This window comes from Mauremys mutica, chromosome 14 (assembly GCF_020497125.1).
Source record: "Mauremys mutica isolate MM-2020 ecotype Southern chromosome 14, ASM2049712v1, whole genome shotgun sequence".
NCBI lineage: Eukaryota > Metazoa > Chordata > Testudines > Geoemydidae > Mauremys > Mauremys mutica.
This window is the reverse complement of record NC_059085.1, coordinates 4,272,503-4,295,728: the sequence shown is the minus strand read 5'-3', so window position 1 is coordinate 4,295,728 and position 23,226 is coordinate 4,272,503. Positions and strand designations below refer to the sequence as shown.

Sequence of the window (23,226 nt, the reverse complement as noted above, 5' to 3'; positions counted from 1 at the left end):
AGCATGAGCTAACTCTGTGAATTTAGTGCAGCGCGTGCTGGGCTGCAGTGAGCAACGGCTGTGACCGCTTCCCTGACCTTCCCCAGCAGTGGCGGCTGACTGGGGCCAGGGGATGGCCAGGCCGAGTTGGGAACCTGTCTCAGCTGCAGGGGCAGCTCTCGGGACTCACCCTGACTCTCTGCTCCCAGCCCCTTGGGAGCTCGTCCTCGGTTCCTTGGGCGAGAGGCAGGGGAAGAAAGGAAGCCGGAAGGGTCTGTGTAGCAAGGCGACGACTCACCCGGCGGTGCCTCCTGCTGGTCGTCCAGGGAATTAGCGTGCCAGCCTCCAGAGCGCCCTCTGCAGGCCGGTGCCCCATCTCTGAAGGTTCTGCCCCCTGCAGTACCCCGCAGACTCACTGGGTCTCCCCTCCCCAGGGAACCCCCAACCCTCTGTCCCCACCTCACCTCAGTCTTTGGTGACTGCCAGTCACCATCTAGCCCCTGCTCGTGGGGGCGGACTGCCGTGTAACTGCCACCCATCATCGGCAAGGGGGGTTTGAACCTGCTGCCTCTGCCTACCCTTGGGCTGCCCCTCTGCAACCCCAGTACCTTCTTGGCTTTAACAAGGCCTGCAGCCTGGGGTTTTTCCAGGCCGGAGCTCCCCAGCTCCTCTGGCCTTTCCCCAGCCCTGCTCCACTCTAGGCACCCTGCTCAGCTCCCAGCAGCCAGGCCCATCCCTCTCCACAGCTAGAGAGAGACTGCCAAGCTCCAGCCTAGCAGCCCCTTTACAGGGCCGGCTGCAGCCTGACTAGGGCCTGGCCCAGCTGTGGCTGCTTCCCCAGTCAGCCCAGGTTTACTGGTACCCGCCCCAGCCCTCTCCAGGGCTGTTTTTAACCCCTCTGGGCAGGAGCGGGGTGACCACCCCACTACAGTCTGTTAGAGCCACTGTAGCAGGCAGGGTTTGTGTACTCGGAATGGCAGCTGGTCTAGCCATCCTGGGCTGGAACGGGGTGAGAGGAAACGCATTGACGCCCTCACCACACACACTTGGGGCGTGTGTAACATAGAATCATAGAATCTCAGGGTTGGAAGGGACCCCAAGAGGTATCTAGCCCCACCCCCTGCTCAAAGCAGGACCAATCTCCACATTTGGGTCCATGGGGCAGAATGCCCAGTGCTGGCTGCCATGAGGTCTTTTTGCTGGGGCTGGGAGCTCAGAGGAGGAACATGGCTCCACGAGCTGGCAGGCAAAGGAACCGGGCCCCACACTGAAGAATACTCTCCAGCTGCCCAACTCCCTTCCCTTCCCTTCACTTCCCAAGGAAACTGCTTGACGCAAGTTCAGCATCTCACTCATGGCCTTTCCTCCTGCCCCAGGGGCCTAGGCAAGGGACCATCTACCCCTGCAGGCTCCCTGTCCACAGGCCATGGAGGGGAAAGGGCCCTCACTGGAGCTCATTCTGCTCTGTTGCTACCCTCTGCAGTTTCAGTGGCAAGCTGCCCTCACTTCTCCCCACAGCACCCGATTTGTGCATGTCACGCTGTCTGGAGCGGCTCACGCCGGCGTTCCTACCTCAGGGCAGGTTGTCAGACGCAGGGCAGAGACCCCGATCTGGTGAGGTGCTCTACAGTTAGATTTCACCAAGCGGGTACCATGGAGTCTTACCAAGGAGTCACAGACAGCCCCCTTAGACTCCCCAGTCTATCTTGTCACCCGACAAATGGCTAGTGACAAATGGTCACTTACACCAAACATCACAAATATTTCAAGTGTCAGGTTGAGGTCGTCACTGAATACATGACAGTGGTCTGGTGTCCTCCCACAAGGTCTGGTGTCATGGCAACAGTCCTGCCCCGCAGCCATGGTGATGGTAAATGTTCTTTTTCTGTTCTCCCCCAAAGTCTCTTTTTCATGGCCCCAAGCAGGTGATGGATGGAATAATCCAGCCTCCCATTATTTTGTCCACCAATTAGGCCTAACTTCCAAGCCATCGATTTTGGTTCCTTGATGTCCCATCTTCTGCTTCTCTTGTTTACCAGTCATAATCCTACCACTGAAGAGCTGTGTTATGTGTAGACTCTGTTTTGTTCCCTTCTCACATCTTTTCATATACTGTTTGATATGACAGCTCTTTGTGTCACTGCATGAACAAGGAGCAATGGTCTCAAGTTGCAGTGGGGGAGGTTTAGGTTGGATATTCGAAAAACTTTTTCACTAGGAGGGTGTTGAAGCACTGGAATGGGTTACCTAGGGAGCTGGTGGAATCTCCTTCCTTAGAGGTTTTTAAGGTCAGGCTTGATAAAGCCCTGGCTGGGATGATTTAGTTGGGTTTGGTCCTGCTTTGAGCAGGGGGTTGGACTAGATGACCTCCTGAGGTCCCTTCCAACCCTGATATTCTATGATTCTATGAACCTTCACCCACTTCTCACAGTTGATTTTACAATTCGGGTACATTTGTAGGCTCTGTTATCATAACAGTGCCCTGAACAGACAAAACTTCCCCATGCGCAAACACCGGATCAGTGTCTAAAACAAGGAAAACTGTGTTAAGGGGAAAGGAACAATAAATCCATCGTACGTTCCTGCCAGCACTAAGACACCCACTCCTCGGTACCTTGGTCAGCCCTTTCGTTTTCCCCTCCCGTACACACTACTCACAGTTTGTTAGTAGCCAAACCCGGGAGTGCAGTGCATGCAGGTAGGTCTGTCTGCAGCCCCTCTGGGGAGAGATGCCTTGGATTCCTCAGCGCTGCCTCTGCATTCTCCCTTGCCAGTCTCAGATCCATTATAACTGTAGCAGGGCTGGACCAGGGCACCTTGCCACTGCCTCTGAAATACTCGATCCAGCTCCTTCCTGGAAGTCACTTAGCCCTGTGAAGATTAAAGAGCATTAGGATACTGGGATCCGTATCCCCTGATATTTACGCCTGACGTCCTTTGCCTAGCGCTGTGTTTCTGGTTCCACTGCCCAGCTGTGTCAGACGGAGCTTCTATATGTGGCTGCTCCTCATTCAGGGCATGTTGGGTACAGTTGTGCTGCCCTTTCTCACACACAATGTGGAGAACAACATGTCACCAGCTCTGCACTCAGAACTTCACTGACTAGTATCCAAAGCAAACAGACTGTTCTCCCTGAGATGAGGGGTAACAAGTATACAAATAAGGTCTGGCTCCTTCTGTCTCCTCCTGTCTCATCGCTAGCTGGCGGCAGAGAGTTCTTTCCCTGGAGCTCCCCTTAGGTAACCCCAGTTGTCGGGGGTGTGAGTGTGTGTGTGTGCAGCTAGCCCAGCTCTCACTGAGCAGAGGCACTGCCAGCTGGGGCACAGGCAGGCGAGGACCATGGCTGGCTTTAATGTCCACAGCGTTCTGGTGACTGGGGCCAATCGGGGAATTGGCCTGGGCCTTGTCAAGCAGTTTGTGGGGAAATTAAACCCACCCGAGTGGGTCTTTGGGACCTTCCAGAACTCAGAGGGAGCACAGGTGAGAATGGGATGAGGTGAGACAGAACAAACTGTGCGTCCTGGAGGAATCTGAGCAAGGAGCTGACGTAACTGCAGTGAGCAGCTGCCTGAGCAGGAGAGGATCTCAGACACTGACGACCAGCCTTTGGTTTTGTAGATACACTCATGACAACTTTCATCTAGTAGCTGAAGCAGGACAACTGTGAAATTGTGGCTGTGTGCACTGTATTTGCAGGTTAACCCCACACATAGTTACCAAGGGGTTCAGGCTGCATCTTTGTAACTTATCCATGATTGCAGTATAGACCTGTGACATAGCGGGACACAGTCCAGACCAGTATGGGGCTTGTCACCCCTGCCCTGCAACCTCGGGTGCCTCACAATGCCCTGCTGCGGTAGCTCCCACCGGGGCTGCTCACAAACAGCCTTCGAAGATGCAAGCCACACCCTGAGGGTCTGTGTGTCACTGCACCTACCTACTACACTCTGGCTCTCACCAGCCTGGGTTATACAGCAGGGTGACCCCTTCATACCCCCAGGCCCAGATCTTTCCCCAGAAATGTATGTGCTACACTGCCCAGCCCTCTCCTGGACACTACAGATATATTGTCTGGTATTTCTTTAAGGGAATAATATGCTATTTTATTACCTTAAATAGTTATCCAAACACTCCAATTTAAACACACTGAATTAGATAAACCAGTAAAACAGGTATATTTGAAGTGAGTTCAAGTAGTAATGCATGAAAGAGCTGTTTGCCAACTTCTGTGTGGGCAGGGTGGTGGGGTTTGGATTTGGAACATGTATTAATAACACCATACAGGGGACTCTTGCACCTTCACATACAATGTTGCCACACAAATTTTACCAGGACAATACTGACCAGCAAAGTATGAGTTTTCTAATGATACCTTACAAAGCATCCTTTTGTACAGAGGTTATTACCATGGTGTGTAGGGTGTGAATACAGGGGTATGTTTTTTCACAAGACCTTCCCTGGATTGCTTACCTCAGGAGATTAAAAATCGTGAGTCAGACTCCCAAAGTCAGAAGATTTTAATGTAAGGGAATCCAATCATTTTTTGCCTGTTTTTGACTTTAACTCCCCCATATGCTCTGTGTGTGTGTGTGTGTGTGTGTGTGTGAGACAGAGAGAGAGAGAGAGAGAATTTCAGGTTGAACCATCAGCCTTTAGTGCACACAGAAATGTAGCAACTCCCTGGTTGCACAGCTGCAGACTTCACTGACCTTCTCCCCTCTCAGACAGGGGAACCGCCCTCCATTTCCTATCGCTGTCTTCACCCAGCAGCAACAAGTCTGTGCCTGGGACCCAATGGCACCACTTCCCTGGCTCTCTCTCCCCCTTTTCTCCTGGTGCCCCAGCCCTCTCTCAGCTCTGGTGCCATGCATTAGGGTTGCCCGCTGTCTGGTTTTTGACCAGAACACCTGAGTTGCTGCTAAAAGTCTGGTTGGCCACAGTGCCAGCAGGGCAGGCAGGCTCTGTGCCCGGCTCCTTGGAAGTGGCGGGCGTGTCCTTCCAGCTCCAAGGCAGAGGGGCGGCCAGGGGAACTTTGCAAGCTGCCCCCGCCTGCAGACACCATCCTGAGCACCAGCTCCACAGCTCCCATTGGCTGGGAACGCAGCCAATGAGAGCTGCAGGGGTCACCTGCATATCGGGACAGAGCACAAAGCCCCATGGTTGCCCCTCTGCCTAGGACCTGGAGAAACATGCTGGCCACTTCCGATAGCGTCCTGAGGTGAGCACTGTCCAAAGCTTGCATCCAACCTCCCCCCCCCACACCCCAACCCTCTGCCCCAGCCCTGAGCCCCTGCCCACACCCAAACTCCTTCCTGGAGCCCACACCTCTTCCCATACCCACACCCCCTGCCCCCTGTCCCAGGCCTGAGACTCCACCCTTATTCCAAACCACTCGGCCCCAGCCTGGAACCACCTCCTGCACCCTGAACCCCTCATCCCTGGCCCCACCCCAGAGCCCTCACCCCCTGCACCCAACCTTCTCCCCCAGTCCTGAGCTCCCTCACGCACCCCAACCCCCCCTCCCCGGCCCCACCCCAGAGCCCGCACTCCCAGGAGGAGCCCTCCCCCCTTCCCACAGCCCAGCCCCCTCTCACATTCTGAACCCCTTGGTCCCACTCCCTAGCCCGGAGCCCCTCCTGCACCCCAAACCCCTCATCCCTGGCCCCACCTCAGAGCCCTCACCCCCAGCCGAAGTCCTAACCCTTATTTGGCATTATTAAATTATAGAACATTGCCTTTACAGCCAGGTTTATCACCTGCACAGATGTGACAACAGAAAATTTAGAAGGAGGTTACCAATGTTTTTTTCAAGAAGGATATAAGGAAAGGAATAAGTATTAATATCAGTCGAGTTTGTATCAAAATTATTGTGATAGAGAATTGCATAAACTACCTTCTTTGAAACTAAATATTACAGTACGTGTCTATAATGGCCTAAATGGGGCTCAGAAGCTCACTGTAACGAAAGAGGTAATGCCTCAATCTTATAATATCACGACTAATAATGGTCAAGTGCAGAGACAAAATCTGCTGCAATTTTTACCTGAAAGACTTGACTCCTCTGAAAGAAGAAACGATATAGCACAGCACCCAGATCAGCAAGAAATGGAAAACGACATCATTCCTTCAACAATACAGCAAATATAGAAGTCAGACGCTCGTTGTGGCAATGGAGGCCTGTTACAGGACTTAGGGAAAGCTGATAAGATAATTCTCTTCCCCACCACACGAATACATTGTTGTGAACATTAACAGAAAGGAGAAGTGGGGTTCCTGGGGCTGGAGGAGCATGAATAGAGTCTCCAGGGGGTGGGAGCTGACAGCGGGAGGAGGCTGTTGGTTTGAGGTTAGACTGACAGAGAGATGGGAGTTTAGATGCTCTGTTACTCTGAAAGCTGTTACTTATGTATCCAATTGTCATAAACAGATAAGGGTTAAGGTCTCTTTTACCTGTAAAGGGTTAACAAGCTCAGTAACCTGATGAACACCTGACCAGAGGACCAATCAAGGGACAGGATAATTTCAAATCCCTGTGGAGGGAAGGCTTTGTCTGTGTTCTTTGTTTGAGTTGTGTGCTCTCTTTGGATCTAGGAGAGGCCAGACATGTCTCCAAGTTCTCCTGGAGTATTTCCTACTATCCAGTATAGTGAGTATTAGAAAGGCGGATTAGTCTTATAATTTGATTTCTACATTTGCAATTGTGTGTTTGCTGGAGAAATATCTTTATTTCTGTTTGCTGTTACTTTGATTATTCTGAGAAAGGAGCGGGGGGAGGGAGAGCCTCTCCAGGTTTATAAGTTAGACCCTGTATTTTTGCATCCTGGTAATACAGAGAGAGTGTACTTTTTTTTTCTTTCTTTAATATAATCTTTTCTTTTTTAGAACTTGCTTGATTTCTTCCCTTGTTTGGATTTTCAGGGGAAGGGGAGGGGGAAAAAGTGAATCCCTCTTTGTTTGATTCAAGGAGTTTGAATCCAGGTATCTCTCCTAAGTACTAGGAGAGGGGAGGAGGGAAATGGATTATTTCCCTTTGTGTTGAGATTCAAGGTGTTTGGATCTGTGTTCCCCAGGGGAAGTTTATGGGGGAACAGGGAGTGTGTCAGACACTTAAAACTTGACTGGTGGCAGCGAGAACCAGATCTAAACTAGGATTTTAGTTTAGAGGAGTCCATGCAGGTCCCCATCTTGTGAACGCTAAAGTTCAAAGTGGGGAATAAACCTATGACACCAATAAAGACTGTTAAGTTTCAATGAATAATTATTGAGCCTGGTGTATTACTTGGATGTAAAACATTCCCCCCTGTACCCACATCCCCCTGCACTTGCCTCAGCCTCCTTCCTGCCCCCCACATCTCCTACCTGCCTTCCACATGACCCCTGACCTGCATTTCCCTGCACCCCCAATCCTGCTTTCTGCTCCCCCAGTGCCCTGAGCCTCCCAGGTCACAGGGTCTCTGCTGCTCCTCACAGTCCCTGGGCCCTGACCATCCACCTGGGCCATTTTGCCTCTGGGCTTCAGCCTCATTGAAAACTGTGGAAGGTGGCAGCCACCGTTATTGGGGGTAGCCTCCCTCCCACATGCAGATGGCCTGGGGCTGGCGGTGTGACATTGCAGTCTATATGGTTTTATAAAAATATGCTAATGAGCGAATATAATGTAACTGGAATATGCTTCATGCAAAAGGTCTCTTGTAAGGTATCATTACAAAGCTTATAATTTACTGAGTGTGCTCATCCTGTTCGTATAAATGTACCACTCTTGAATCTGAAACAAGAAATATGAAATATAACTCTGAGGGCCTATTGTAATTATGCCAAGTGTGGGCCATTAATGGTGGTTTGGAATCTTGATGGGTCCCATCAACCAGGACAATTGTCTGCAGATGGGTGTGTTTTACCTGTAAGAGTTCCTGTATACGTGTGTGCTGGCAAGTGGGCAATGAAGTCTTGCAGTGACATGTGATCATGTCACCTGAACAGGAATCCGTCTTTAACCTGGTGTCTTTCCTTTGAGAAGGAGGGGTGGGAACCCAGAGAGGGACAAAGGATTCCCGCCTTATGCAAAAGATATACAAAGGGGTGGAACAGAACAAAGCAGGAGGAGCCATCCTGAAGAATCCCCTAGCCACCACCTGAGCTGGAACAAGAGCTGTACCAGGGGAAAGAATTGTGCCCAGGCCTGGGAGGTGTCCAGTCTGAGGAAAAAACTTACTGAAGCAGCTCTGAGGGTGAGATTATCTGTGTTCAGTTTGATTAGACATAGATGTGCGCGTTTTATTTTATTTTGCTTGGTGACTTTGTTGTGTCTGTTACTACTTGGAACCACTTAAATCCTACTTTCTGTATTTAATAAAATCACTTTTTACTTATTACTTAACTCAGAGTATGTATTAATACCAGACAGCTGTGCATATCTCTCTATCAGTGTTATGGGGGCGAACAATTTATGAGTTTATCCTGCGTAAGCTTTATACACTTCTGTGAGCTGCGTTCAGGTAAACCTGCAGCTTTGGGGCAAGTAATTCAGACCCTGGGTCTGTGCTGGAGTGTGTCTGGCTCAGCAAGACGGTGCTGGGGTCCCGAGCTGGCAGGGAAAGCAGGAGCAGGGGTAGTCTTGGCACATCGGGTGGCAGCTCCCAAGGGGGGTTCTGTGATCCAACCCATCACAGGCAGATCCATCAATAATCATTAACTTTATTCTCTTTCAGGAATTACAGAACTTGACGTCCAGGCATCCAGACCTGATGATCGTTGTGCTAGGTGGGTGCCCTGCCCTGGGCCCGGAGCTGAGGCTCCCTTGCTCCGTGTCCCTTTGTTCTCCATTCCCTGTCCCTCTCCATAGCCCCGTTCCCTGCCCTCCAGATCTCAGTGGGGAGAACAGGACCAGAGTCAATTATCACTCGGAGCCCACTGACTCTTTACCCAGCCCCAGAGAAGGCGGGTGTGAGTGGGGAGCCCTGCAGGGGTCGGAGAGCCCTGGGTGGGCTGGGAAAGCCCCAGGGCCACTGTGTGCCAGGTCGCTCGTGTGACAATCACACCTGGGCAGCTCTGTCATGCAGTCCCACCTCTGGGATGGAGCCTCAGGCATCCAGCAGAGCTGCAGCAAGGGAGCTGTCAGTTGCCACTAGAGAGTGCTGTGTAACCTCCTAAGCCAGCAGCCTGGCACCTCCTCTCCCTTCACCTCAGGGCCAGGAAGCAGCAGCCAGGAGGCAGGGGTGGCTGGAAGAGGCGGCAGCTGCAGTGCAAGGGGAAGGTCCCAGGATGGGGCCCTGCAGCCAGCTGCTCCAGGCTCCCCCAGCACTTACACCTTTGCACCCACACTGCAACCCCAATACCCCTCTGCACCCCAGGGTTCCCGGCTCCCTCAGGGAGCCCCAGCACCCGCCTTCAGAACTGCCACCCACAGAGATCACAACCCATCAGACAGACCCCCCACCCAGTCAAGAGTTTGGCCCCTGAGACTTTAAAATTTAAACTTTAAACAACAAATCAGGTTTTTCAGCCTCTTTTCATTTTTCAGCTCCCCCCAACACCTCTGCCAGTGGGTGTGAGGAGAATCCCAGCTGGAAGAGTCAATCTGTCATGCACCTCTCTCCCTGGTTGCTCACCCTTAAGAGGGAGGAACTGCCATCCAGTCTCTATCCCCATCTTAACTCTCCCCTCCTAGTGACCCACCTAACCCCCATGGCCCCTCTGCCCATGGGGTATGAAATAGAGCAGGAATATGAACATCCAGGAAACACAGAGTAGCCTCCCTCTGTATCGAGTTTGCCAAGTAGGTTTCAATAAAGGTTACGTCAGTGTAGTTAGCCGGGTCTGAGTTTTTATTTCAATTATCCTTCCCTGCTGCCGACTCCCCATAACTCCACTTCTCTGGGCCCAGAAGCAGCTTCCCCCCAATTGCCACCCCCATCTCTAACCACGGTGGTAAGAAGCCCCCTCGCCCCTGGGAGAGGGGTGTGCTATGGGGTGTCATGAGGGAGGAGGAATCATGCACCTGAACCCCCTGCTCTGTCTCTATAGAAGCTACTGACCCAGCCAGCATCAAGGCGGCAGCAGCCAGAGTTGAGGAACATCTGAAAGGCTCGGGGCTGAATCTGTTGATGAACAACGCTGGGGTGATAAAGCTGAACACACTAGAGTCTGAGATTCTGGAGAACATGTCCCTGGTGTACACGACCAACGTGATGGGGCCCCTGCCGACAGGGCCGGCTTTAGGAAGTGCGGGGCCCAATTCGAACATTTTCAGTGGGGCGCCAGCAGGGATGACTAAAAAAAAAAACACATGTAAAAAAGAGCCTTTCATTTCTTAGCAACCGGTTCCCTATAAAAAGTTCTGATTTAGGGATGTGCCACAGTACGTATTTTTTGTACCAACAGGGTTACCATACGTCCGTATTTTCCTCCCGGATGGTGATTTAAGAACCAAAAAGCCTGAAATGTCCGGGAAAATACGGATGTATGTTAACCCGACCAAAAGTTCTTTTTTAAAAAGCTGGGCCTGAACTACAACTGAGCTCCGTTTCACATGTGTGGGTCCCCGCCACTCCCTGGGGGTGTGTGCACATGTGTGGGTCCCAGCTGCTCCCTGCCCCTCTCATTGAAGCAGGTGTGCAGGGTTACTGCCCTGGGAACTGCAGGGCACCAGTGGACATGGGGCTGGCTGGAGGCAGGGCAGGGGCTGACTGGAGGTAGGGTCTGGCTGCAGGCAGGGCAAGGGTTGCAGGGCTGGCTGGAGACAGGCGTGTGTGGGGTGGGCTGGCTGGCTTCAGGCAGGGCTGCAGGGGGGTGTGGCAGGGGTTGGCAGAGCTGGAGACAGAGGAGTGCGGGACTGGCTGGCTTCAGGCAGGGGTGTGTGGGAGGGGTTGGCTGGAGACAGGGCAGGGGGTGCAGGGCTGGTGTGGGCAGGGGGTGCGGGGCTGGCGCAGGCAGGGCAGCGGGTGCGGGTACAGGGGGTACAGCCCACCCTGTACGGTGAATGCCCCCTCCTCCTCCCTCCCCCACCAGGGTAGCAGCAGCAGCCCGGGGCGCAGGGGCTATTTAAAGGGCCCGGGGCTCCCCTGCTTCCACCGCCCCGGCCCTTTAAATAGCCGAGGGAGCCCTGGGGAAGTGGTGGGGCTCCAGCGGCTATTTAAAGGGCCGGGGCGGTAGAAGCAACGGGAGCCCTGGACTTTTTAAATAGCCCCCAGAGCCCCAGAGCCCTACCCCAGGGCTCCAGCAGGGGGGCTCTGGTGGCAATTTAAAGGGCCTGGGGCTCCAGCCCCTGCTGGGAGCCCCAGGCCCTTTAAATTGCCCCCTGGGGAAGCCGGGCCACCTCGGTACGGCTCCCTGGCTCTTGCCGGTACGCCGTACTGGGGCTTGGGCGCGGGGCCCTCTTAGGGGCGGGGCCCGATTCAGGGGAATTTATTGAATTGGCCTAAAGCCGGCCCTGCCTGCTGGTGAGCCAGGTAAGGGCCCCGACCGAGGGCAGGTCGCTGGCTGCACTGGGGTTTGAGACAATCCCCTTCCCTTTGGTTCTGGTTATGGGATCAATGAGCCAATCCGGGGTTTGGGGTGCAGGAGGGGGCTCCAGGCTGGGGTAGGGGGCTGGGGGGTGCGGGCTCTGAGAGGGAGTTTGGGTGCAGGAGGGAACTCTGGGCTGAGGCAGGGGTTTGGGGTATGGGAGGGGGTTCGGGGTCTTGGCGGCGCTTACCACAGCTCTCCAGAAGCAGCCGCCAGATCTCTGCAGTGCCTAGGTGCCAATGAGACTCCGCGTGCTGCTCTAGCACCCGTAGGCGCTGCCCCCACAGCTCCCATTGGTCGCGGATACAGGCCAATGGGAGCTGCAGAGCCAGCAATAAGGTGGGGGCAGTGCGCAGTGCCTCCCTGGCCACCCATGTGCCTAGGGGCCACAGGATCATGGCAGCCGCTTCCAGGAGCCGTGTGGTACCAGGGCAGGGAGGGAGTCCCCCGGATCTCCACTGTGCTGCCAACTGGACTTTTAATGACCCAGTCGGCAGTGCCAACTGGAGCCGCCAGGGTCCCTTTTCAACCGGACGTTCCGGCCACCCTGTCTTCATCCCAGTTTGAGCTGGGCACAGCCCTACCTCCCTGAGGGACTGTCTTTCTGCTTCCCAGCACCTCCTCGCATCCCAACGGGTCTCGTTCTCCTCCCCTCCCCTCCAGCAGCCCCATTCCCAGCACTCGGAGACGGGGATACATACCTGGAACTCCTGGGTGCCAGCGATGGGGTGACAGACCGCGGGGTCGCTGCAGGAGCACACGCCGCAGCTAGGCCCAGCCACAGGAGGAGCGCGAGGAGAAGAGGGCCAGCAGCAGCAGGAGAGGCACGTGCCACGACCCCTTGGCAGCCACCTTTAGTGAGCGCTCACGAGTCGTGCTAGTTCATCCCCTGCCCTGCCCCGGCCAATGGGAGCTGCGCCTGTGGGCGGGGGCAGCACGCGGAGCCCCTTGGCCACCCATAAGCCTAATAGCTGGACATGCCGGCTGCTTCCCAGGAGCCAAGCAGCACAGATGCTAGCAGGGAGCCTGCCAGCCCCGCTGTGTGGCACCACCAACCGGGCGAGCACAGCCAGCAGGATCTCTTTTCGACCGGGCATCCAGTTGAAAATGGGACACCTGGCAACCCTATCCAGCACCTTTATCACTGGCGGCCAGGCACACGCTGGGGACTTTCAGGTTTTTAATTGCGTTTGTTGTACAGAGCACCTCTTCCCATTCTGGCACTGTGGGTTGTGGGAAGGGGGCAGAGGGTGTGGGGCATTCTGGTTCCTGTCCCAACGCCCCGTGATGCATCGCTTCACATCTCAGCAATCCCTGTTTTTCCGTCCACATTTGGCGCCATCTTTCAACGGTTTCTGTGCAGTGCGATCTGTGTTCCGTTTTGGTCTGCGGGAAATGGAGCCTGAACTGCTGAGGAGTATGCTGACGAGTCTCGCCAGCACATCACGTTTGGCAGTTGAGCTATTCCTTAAGATCCAAAGTGGCAGTGAGGAGTCCGACGATGATAGCGAGTCACGTAACGCGTACAACACGAAATTGCTTGTGGCATTCACAGACATGCTCAGCACCGTGGAACGCCGCTTTGGGGCTCGGGAAACAAGCACTGAGTGGTGGGATCACATCGTCATGGAAGTCTGGGATGACGAGCAGTGGCTGCAGAACTTTTGGATGAGAAAAGCCACTTTCTTGGGACTGTGTGAGGAGCTCGCCCCCACCCTGCGGCACAAGGACACGAGATTGAGAGATGCGCTGCGGTGGAGAAGCGGGTGGCTATTGTAATCTGGAAGCTGGCAACTCCAGACAGCTACTGATCGGTCGCGAACCAATTTGGAGTGGGAAAGTCGACCGTTGGAATCATGTTGATGCAAGTTTGCAGGGCCATTAATCGCATCCTGCTAAGAAGAACCGTGACTCTGGGGAACGTGCAGGACATTGTGGATGGCTTTGCACAAATGGGTTTCCCTAACTGTGGAGGGGCGATAGATGGGACGCATATTCCTATTCTGGCACCACCCCACCTAGCATTCGAATACATTAATCGGAAGGGGTATTTCTCTATGGTTCTCCAGGTGCTTGTGGATCACCGTGGGCATTTCATTAACATTAACGCATGATGCACGCATCTTTCGGAACACTGGCCTGTTCAGGAAGCTGCATGACTTTTTTCCCAGAGTGGAAGATCACAGTAGGGGACATCGAAATGCCCATTGTGATCCTTGGAGACCCCGCTTACTCATTAATGCCTTGGCTCATGAAACCCTACACAGGGAGCCTTGACAGCAGCAAGGAACGGTTCAACTACAGGCTGAGCCAGTGCCGAATGATGGTGGAGTGTGCTTTTGGCCGTTTAAAGGGCCGCTGGCCATCTCTGTATGGGAAGCTGGACTTGGGCGAAAACAGCATCCCCACGGTTATATCCACGTGCTATACCCTCCATAATATTTGTGAAGGGAAGGGTGAAAGATTCAGTCAGGCATGGACCTCCGAGGTTCAACGCCTGGAGGCTGAATTTGCACAGCCAGAGAGCAGGGCTACTAGAGAGGCCCAGCACAGGGCTGCAAGGATTAGGGATGCCTCGAGGGAGGAATTTGAGGCTGAAAACCAACAGTAATGTTTGGTGCCCTGCACGGGAGTGAAGTGCAGTGGTTACAATGTTAGTAGGAATCTGTGTTTGCTAAGCTGATTTGCAGTGCCTGTTTCTTTCCTGGGCTAAGGTATCTCTAACTTTATGCAATAATAAAGACTGTTTTCAAAGCCAAAAATTCATTTATTGAAAAGAAAATTACTTTATTAAAAGAAACACAACTTTTTGGGAATCTGAAAGGGCAGGGGGGTGGGGTGGGGTGGGGAACGGTACAATCACAGATTTGCATATGTCCTGTCTGGAGTGCTGTGCAACGAGTGCTGCACTTCAGGATGGCTATACTGCATGGCGATGGGGGTTGAGTGCAGAGGGCAAGGGTCATAGTTCTCAGGGCTGGTTGGTGAACATACAGGTGTTGGAGGCAGCTGGTGGTGGTAAGAACCCGGATGTTGGGGAAGAGGGGTTGGAGCTGACATGGGGGCACAAGGGAAAGAGCTTTGGGACAAGGGCTGCGGGGGGGGGAGGGGGCAGGGTGGTAGTGCTCTGCCTGCATGGCTACGAGCGCCTGGATAGAGTCTGCTTGGCGCTCCAGGATGCTTATCAGCCGCTCCGTGCTTTGCTTCCGGTGCACTGCGTTTTCCTTGCGGATCCTGCTTTCCCTCTCCCTCCACTCCTGCGCTTTTTGATTCTCTGTGAGAGATTGATGCATCACTTCGTGCAGCATGTCGTCTTTGCTTTTTCGCGGTCTCTTCCGGAGGTTTTGCAGTCTCTCAGCCGGTGATAACACAGACAGCCAAGATCTTAAGGTTGCATCTGTAAAGGCAAAATGCAACACTTAACAGAGGCAGCATTGTTTATACCAGAGAGAGTAATGATTCCCCCGCACTTATGGAGGGCACACACAGTCTTCACAATAGCATAATTTTCCCATCCCAAAGAGAGCGCACATAACCCACAGGAGCCCCGAAATGGTGAGTGAGGGGGACTGATTGTTTCAGGGCTGTACTGTCCTCTGGGTTTCTGTGCCTTGGGGAGAGCCAACAGCTGCAGGGGGCACCTACACTGAACACTGTCCCCACATTTTCCACAGGAGTTTATCCTGGAAGATATCTCGCTGCTGAGGGTGACCTGGGAAGCAAGGGAGGGTCTTCTACTACAATGCGGCTTCCGCCCTGGCCCATATGCAGCTTGCCTGTGTGCAGCAATGGTCCCCCTGTCCCTCGCAGCACAGTGGCGCAGACGCGTTAGCCTGACTGGGACAAGGACCACAGTGGCTCTCCCAATAAATCTGCGCAAGCGCATTGCCCATGTTCTGGATGAGACTTTCAAAGAGATTACCAAGGCCGATTACCGCGACGTGATAGACCACATCAATGCGCTATTCCGCATCTTGGCATGCATGCATGCAGCCCTAACCCTCCTCTCCCGAAAAATTTCCATCCTGAAAATAAAAGCCGCTTACCAGGAAGCTGCTCTTCTGTTTGTCCTCCACCAAGTACCGACTGCTGCGACTGGCTACCTTCCTCCTGGCTTGAGAAGAGCTCTTGGCTGCATGCCTCCAGGGACTCCAGGGTGTCTCCCCCCACTCCAGTACCCTCACTCTCGCTTTCCTCCTCCTCCCCCCACTCTGAAGTGTCCATGGTGGTCCTTGGAGTGGAGGTGGGGTCACCCCCAAGTATCGCGTCCAGCTCATTGTAGAAACGGCAGGTCGTGAGGGCAGCACCGGAGAGGCGGTTTCCCTCGCGGACTTTGCAGTTGGCACTCCGCAGCTCCTTCACTTTAACCCTGCACTGCAGGGCATCCCGGTCATGGCCCCTTTCCATCATAGCCCTTGATATCTGCCCATAGGTATCGTAATTCCTACATCTGGAGCGCAGCTGGGACTGCACAGCTTCCTCCCCCCAAAACACTGATGAGGTCCAGCAACTCGCCATTGCTCCATGCTGGGGCTCGTTTGGCACGTGGAGGCATGGTCACCTGGGAAGATTCACTGATTGCACTCCACACCTGGCTGAGCAAACAGGAAGGGGATTTTTAAAATTCCCGGGGAATTTAAAGGGCGGGTCTGACGGTTGGTCACCTGAGGCCAGGGCAATAGAGTTCGAACTGATGAGCAGATTGGCTAGAACAGGCATTCTGGGATATCTCCGAATACTTCTGGAGGCCAATCACAGCGCTTTGGGTGGCCACACTGGCGGCGCAGCGCTGCAGCAGCAGCGCAATACTCTCTATTCCTCTCGGGGAAGTGGAGTACAAGCAGCGCTGCAACCGCGGAGATACAGCGCTGTATGTGCCTTGCCAGTGTGGATAGGGAGTGAGTTACAGTGCTGTAAAGCCACCCCAGTGCTGCAACTCTCAAGTGTAGCCAAGGCCTAAGGTATGTATGGATGATGGAATCAACCTCCAGCCCCAGCCTGTCCTGATGAAATAGAGTTCAAACCCCACTGGCTAAAGTTGCAGACAAGAGCCCTAACAAAGTAAGAAGAGTCCACCCTAAAAAGAAAAGGTGCAATAAAAGGAAAATCAAAGCCAGGTCTGAGGTTGAAAGTCACTCCTGCAATTGACGGGTGATCAATCACCAAACCCAGAGGCAGCCTGACACAGCAAGACCTATAGACTCTGGATTCAAACTAAAGCCTACAAAAAGGATGGGTAAGATGAAAAACTTTGGAGGGTAACATTCTGCTGCCAACATGGAAGGGCATCGGTGCATGCCCACCAGAGACCCAGCTCGTCCTTGTGCCCGGCTTTCCTGGCCTGTTACCGCCACAAGCTACGAACCCAAGCTGCAAAATCAAGCCACGAACTCATGCTATCTTCAGGACTGGTAACTATGCAGCAGCTGCAGAACATCTGATGGATGTGTGTGTGTGTGTGTGCGCGTATAGTTATTAGGTATAATGTGTGTATAAGGATTAATATATTAGTTATTGGTCATAAATCAAATTATCATAATAAATGTGGCATCTTTGTCTTGCCCCCTGGAAAGATCCTGTGTAGTTTTGTCTGTACAACACGCTTTGCACCGCTGTGGCCAAGGATTCAGGGACAGGGAGTTAGCAGGAGTCAAAGAGGGAGAAGACATTTATATGGCCAACAAGGAAAGCCCACGTTACGATAGTTAATGCCCCTTCAGGGACTCCCTGGAACTCCCCCAATCTCCCCACTGCCAGGGGCTCTGTGTGCTCCCTCCTATTCTCCCCCATACCAGAGACCCCTGTTCCCCCCACTCCCCATGGCAGGGGCTCTGCATGCACCCCCATAACCACTCCCCCATGTCCTCCTCTCTCTGACCCACTCCTATGGCAGGGGCTCTGTGTGCACCCCCATAACCACTCCCCCATGTCCTCCTCTCTTTGACCCACCCCTACAACAGGGGCTCTGTGTGCACCCCCATAACCACTCCCCCATACCCTCCATTCCCCTCACATCCTCAATGGCAGGGCATCTGTGTGCACCCCCATATCCACTCCCCCATGCCCTCCATCCCCCTCTTACCTCCCATGGCAGGGGTTCTGTGTTACCCTCCCTTTCCCTATACCAGGATCCTCCAGTTTCTCCCCCCACACACCTGAGATTCTGTGTACATCTATCCCTGCCATCCCCTTTCTCCCTGCCATGCCAGGGGTTCTATTCCCCCAATACACCAGTCTCCCGATCACACCAGGGGGTTGGGGGGCTCCCTTGCCCAGGGCCGGTGCAAGGATGTTTTGCGCCCTAGGCAAAACTTCCACCTTGTGCCCTCCCCCGTCCCCGAGCCCCCACCCTGAGGTGCCCCCCTGCAGCAGCTCCCCCCTACGCCCTGAGGCGCCCCCGTGCAAGTCCTAGCACCCTAGGCGACCGCCCTGCCCCTGCCCCACGTACCTCCCCTCCTCCATTGAAGGGTGGGATGGATGGCTGGTGCCCTCTTTGAGGGTGCAGGATGTAAGCAGGAGGCAGGGATGAATGAACCTTTTGTCTCTCTTTTCTCCTCTGGCAGGTCCTATGGGCCTCGGGCTCCCAGCAGGGAGAGCACTGACTTCTCTTCCCTCATGCAGGGTGCCAGGGCCACCCTCCACTGGGCGGGGGAGCAGGGGCTGTCCTTATGCTGCAGGGTTTAATGGTGCCATCAAGGGAGGCCAGCGGCTCCCTGTGTCCCCCGCTTGATGTGCCGACTGGTCCCAGGACGAGAGGCTCTGCCCATGGATGTCTAGAACATTCCCTGATGTTTGGGGCAGATCGATGCGGTGTTCAAACATGCCCCCATGACGGGCAGACAGCGGGACAGGGAAATACTGCTGGGCCGAGCGTACGGCCGACGCGAGCTCGGCCAGCAAGGAGCGGAGCCAGCAGCAGGAGTCCAGGCAGCTCTCTGCGGCCCCAGACAGGGCTCCCGAGGCCACAGGCTAAGCACTGGGATCATAGAATCATAGAATCTTAGAATCTAAGGGTTGGAAGGGACCTCAGGAGGTATCTAATCCAACCCCCTGCTCAAAGCAGGACCAAACCCAACTAAATCATCCCAGCCAGGGCTTTGTCAAACCTGACCTTAAAAACCTCTACGGAAGGAGATTCCACTACCTCCCTAGGTAACCCATTCCAGTTCTTCACCACCATACTAGTGAAAAAGTTTTTACTAATGTCCAACCTAAACCTCCCCCTCTGCAACTTGAGACCATTGCTCCTTGTTCTGTCATCTGCTACCACTGAGAACAGTCTAGATCCATCCTCTTTGGAACCCCCTTTCAGGTAGTTGAAAGCAGCTATCAAATCCCCCCTCATTCTTCTCTTCTGCAGGCTAAACAATCCCAGTTCCCTCAGCCTCTCCTCATAAGTCATGTGCTCCAGCCTCCTAATCATTTTTGTTGCCCTCCGCTGGACTCTCTCCAATTTATCCACATCCTTCTTGTAGTGTGGGGCCCAAAACTGGACACAGTACTCCAAATGAGGCCTCACCAGTGCTGAATAGAGGGGAATGATCACATCCCTCGATCTGCTGGAAATGCCCCTACTTATACAACCCAAAATGCCATTAGCCTTCTTGGCAACAAGGGCACACTGTTGACTCATATTGAGCTTTTCGTCCACTGTAACCCCTAAGTCCTTTTCTGCAGAACTGCTGCCCAGCCATTCGGTCCCTAGTCTGTAGCAGTGCATGGGATTCTTCCGTTCTAAGTGCAGGACTCTGCACTTGTCCTTGTTGAACCTCATTATATTTCTTTTGGCCCAATCCTCTAATTTGTCTAGGTCCCTCTGTATCCTAGCCCTACCCTCCAGCGTATCAACCACTCCTCCCAGTTTAGTGTCATCTGCAAACTTGCTAAGGGTGCAGTCCACACCATCCTCCAGATCGTTAATGAAGATATTGAACAGAACCGGCCCCAGCACCGACCCTTGGGGCACTCCACTTGATACCGGCTGCCAACTACACGTGGAACCATTGATCACTACCCGTTGAGCCCGACCATCTAGCCAGTTTTCTATCCACCTTACCGTCCATTCATCCAGCCCAGACTTCTTTAACTTGCTGGCAAGAATACTGTGGGAGACTGTATCAAAAGCTTTGCTAAAGTCCAGAAATAGCACATCCACTGCTTTCCCCTCATCCACAGAGCCGGTTATCTCATCATAGAAGGCAATTAGGTTAGTCAGGCATGACTTGCCCTTGGTGAATCCATGCTGACTGTTCCTGATCACTTTCCCCTCCTTTAAGTGGTTCAGAATTGATTCCTTGAGGACCTGTTCCATGATTTTTCCAGGGACTGAGGTGAGACTGACTGGCCTCTAGTTCCCTGGATCTTCCTTCTTCCTTTTTTTAAAGATGGGCACTACATTAGCTTTTTTCCAGTCATCCGGGACCTCCCCCGATCACCATGATTTTTCAAAGATAATGGCCAATGGCTCTGCAATCTCATCGGCCAGCTCCTTTAGCACCCTCGGATGCAGTGCATCCGGCCCCATGGACTTGTGCTCGTCCAGCTTTTCTAAATAGTCCCGAACTACTTCTTTCTCCACAGAGAGCTGGTCACCTCCTCCCCATACCGTGCTGCAGAGTGCAGCTGTCTGGGAGCTGACCTTATCTGTGAAGAAAGAGGCAAAAAAAGCATTGAGTACACTAGCTTTCTCCACATCCTTTGTCACTAGGTTCCCTCCCTCATTCAGCAAGGGGCCCACACTTTCCTTGACTTTCTTCTTGTTGCTAACATACCTGAAGAAACCCTTCTTGTTACTCCTAACATCTCCGGCTAGCTGCAACTCCAAGTGTGATTTGGCCTTCCTAATTTCACTCCTGCATGCCTGAGCAATACTTTTATACTCCTCCCTGGTCATTTGTCCAATCTTCCACTTCTTGTAAGCTGTTTTTTTGCGTTTAAGACGAGCAAGGATTTCACTGTTAAGCCAAGCTGGTCGCCTGCCATATTTACTTTTCTTCCTACACATCGGGATGGTTTGTTCCTGCAACCTCAATAAGGATTCTTTAAAATACAGCCAGCTTCCCTCGACTCCTTTCCCCGTCATGTTATTCTCCCATGCTGAAGAAGTGGTTGTCCCTACCCCAGAAAGCCAGCAACGAGCTCGTATACATCGCTCACCGGCATGGCGGTGCCAACGTCCCCCGCATGGGAGACCTGTGTGACATCGCGGTAATCACTGGTAGGGCCCAGTGTTCAGGCCCATCAGTGTTCTCTTGTGGGGTGAGAAGAAGGAGCTGCTGCTGCTGCTGGTCTCTCCTGGAGGACGTCTTCCCCATAGATCTCCAGCTCCCCTTGCACAGAAGGGTCTGTGTGTGTGAGATGCACCAGCCCTCACCTCTCCGTCCCTCCAGCCAGACAAATAATGTAGGGGGGTGGAGGGTTAGGTTCTGCCTACGCTTATGGACTCCTTAGCACCTCCCCCTCCCCCGACATGAGGGCATGGCCACTTGAGGGACCGGGAATGTGTCCCAGCCCTAGTGCGGAAACACCCTCCGTCCCTTTGTGAACTCTGGGGCTCGCTCTGTCCTGCCTGCGTGTCGTGGGCTCTCAGCTCCACACCTCAGTTCACTCCCCCCCCAAAGAGCCTAGTGGCGCCCCGGTGTGTCCCAGAGACAGGGAGCGAAGCCCACCCTTCTCTGCTCGGCCGGTATGCATGTTGGTGTGACAGATATGCCCGTCCTTACTGATTAAGCTCAAGTATCTTAGGAGGTTGTCATGTTAAAAATGCAAATGCTTCTGTATTATCGTGGGCTGGGACGTATCTTCTTTTGAGGAGACAGGACGAATGCAAACACGGGGAAGTGGATGTGCTTCAAGGCCACTTTTAAAACAATGGACCAGACAGACTGAACTTTGGCGGGAGTTCCGGAGCAGACAGATCTTCAACCACAGCCCTTGTAGGAGTTGGGGTGGTCTCTGGTGAGCACACGTGTGGGATCTTGAGTTGTTTTCTCTGTGACGCTTCATCTGAAGGATAAATGTGCTCACTTAGGAAGATCTGTGGGTATCTTGACTGGGGCATTTACCTAGCTGGGGGATAGCAGATGAAGGCAGGGAGCTGTGCAGCCGGGAAACACCCTGCTCAGAGGGGAGAGAGATGTGAGCGGTGATGGCGAGGCGCCTGGAGTCTAGTGGAGGTGCCCCCACTGGGGGAATACAGGTGCCCTGCACTGTGATAACATGGTGCATTTTCAAGCCATGGTGCACGTTGAGCCTGCCCCTAGGCAGCCCCATGGCCTATCCAGAGTGGTTTATTGCAGGTGGCCTGTGGGATAACTTACTTAGTGACCAGAGACTCTCTCCCCATGGTAGACCGACCTGGTGCTCTGGAGAAATGCTGCCTGCTGTGTCGGCTCCAGGGCTCCCCACTGCCAGCCCCTGGCTGCACCCTGCCCCATCGCGGTTGCTCTCTGAACCCTTTGCAGACGTCTGGCCTTGGGGAGCTCAGGCTCCCTCGTGCTCAGATCTTTGAGCCACATCCCAAACCAGCGCAAGTGTTTCTAAAGCCGCAGAGCTCCCCCGGGGACGCGACACCTCCGGCACCCAGTGGCTATCTCACCGTGGCAGAGGCGCTGCACAGGGGAATGGTAGGAAGGTGGAACCGAGCACGTGGCCCAAACCCATGGGACGCGGCCTGGGGCTCCCCATGCAGCACTGGGCTGCGGGAAGACTGGGAAGGTCTGTTGGGGGAGGGGCACTGAAACCAAGCTTCCTCCCCACCTCCAGCTCTGAAAAGAGCCACATCCACCTGTAACCACAGCAACGCCCCATGCAGCCATGGGGGCACCGAGCCTCCCTCACAACCACAGAGACATGACTAGATGGGCTAGAGAGGCCAGTGCTGTGCACAGAATTTATGGGCTTCGTCCTGCCGAAAGCAGCACATGACACAAGACCGAGACGCTCAACAGGGGGGTGGGTGGGAAAGGGGAGGACGGACGCGCCGAGTGTGCTGGCCCGGTGCTTTTCGGCAGTTACATCTGACTGGCTGCGGGGGGCTGGGCCCCAAAGAGGGACACACCAATAACCACCCACCAAAGCCAGCCTGCTGCCCACGGAGAGCCAGGTGGGAGGACTGGAGCTATGCTAGGGCCTGAGAAAACCACGAGTCCCCAGAGGGCTCCAGCATTTGGAAAAGGGAAGGAGAGAGAGACTCGGGGGTGGGGGGCACCCGGCTGATAGAACTGCAGAAAGAGCGCCAGGGAGTGTGACCTGAGAGGACCAGGGTGTGACTTGGAGCTGCTGAGGCCCAGAGAGGAGGGGAGGGAGGGGGACTGGGAAGGCAGGAGGGAGCTGGGAGGGGACTTTGTTTTAGTTGGCACCGGGTCACCTTCCTCAGCGAGTCGCTGGGCACAGTTGTCAGGGCCGGCTTAGGAAGTGTGGGCCCCGATTTGAATACCCGGTGGTGGTCCGGGTCTTCGGCGGCACTTCGGCAGTGGGTTCTTCACTCGCTCCGGGTCTTCCGCAGCACTGAAGGACCCGCCACTGAAGTGCCACCAAAGACCCAGACTGCTGCCGGGTGAGTAAAAATTAAGAAGTTAGGCGCTCTTCTTTAGGGCACGGGGCCCTCTTAGGCATGGGCACGGGGCCCTCTTAGGCACGGGGCCCGATTCGAGGGTGTCATAAACAGATAGTTAAGGGTTAAGGTCTCTTTTACCTGTAAAGGGTTAACAAGCTCAGTAACCTGATGAACACCTGACCAGAGGA

General features: G+C 54.0%; 1 long non-coding RNA gene across 1 annotated transcript; it reads left to right on the top strand.

Annotated features, from left to right (window-relative positions):
* The first annotated feature begins 7,964 nt into the window (after window positions 1–7,964).
* On the top strand, window positions 7,965–9,764 carry LOC123349598. Its single transcript, XR_006573593.1, has 3 exons — window positions 7,965–8,207; window positions 8,688–8,739; window positions 9,500–9,764. It is a non-coding gene; the product is annotated as an uncharacterized LOC123349598 (long non-coding RNA).
* The last annotated feature ends 13,462 nt before the right edge of the window (window positions 9,765–23,226 follow it).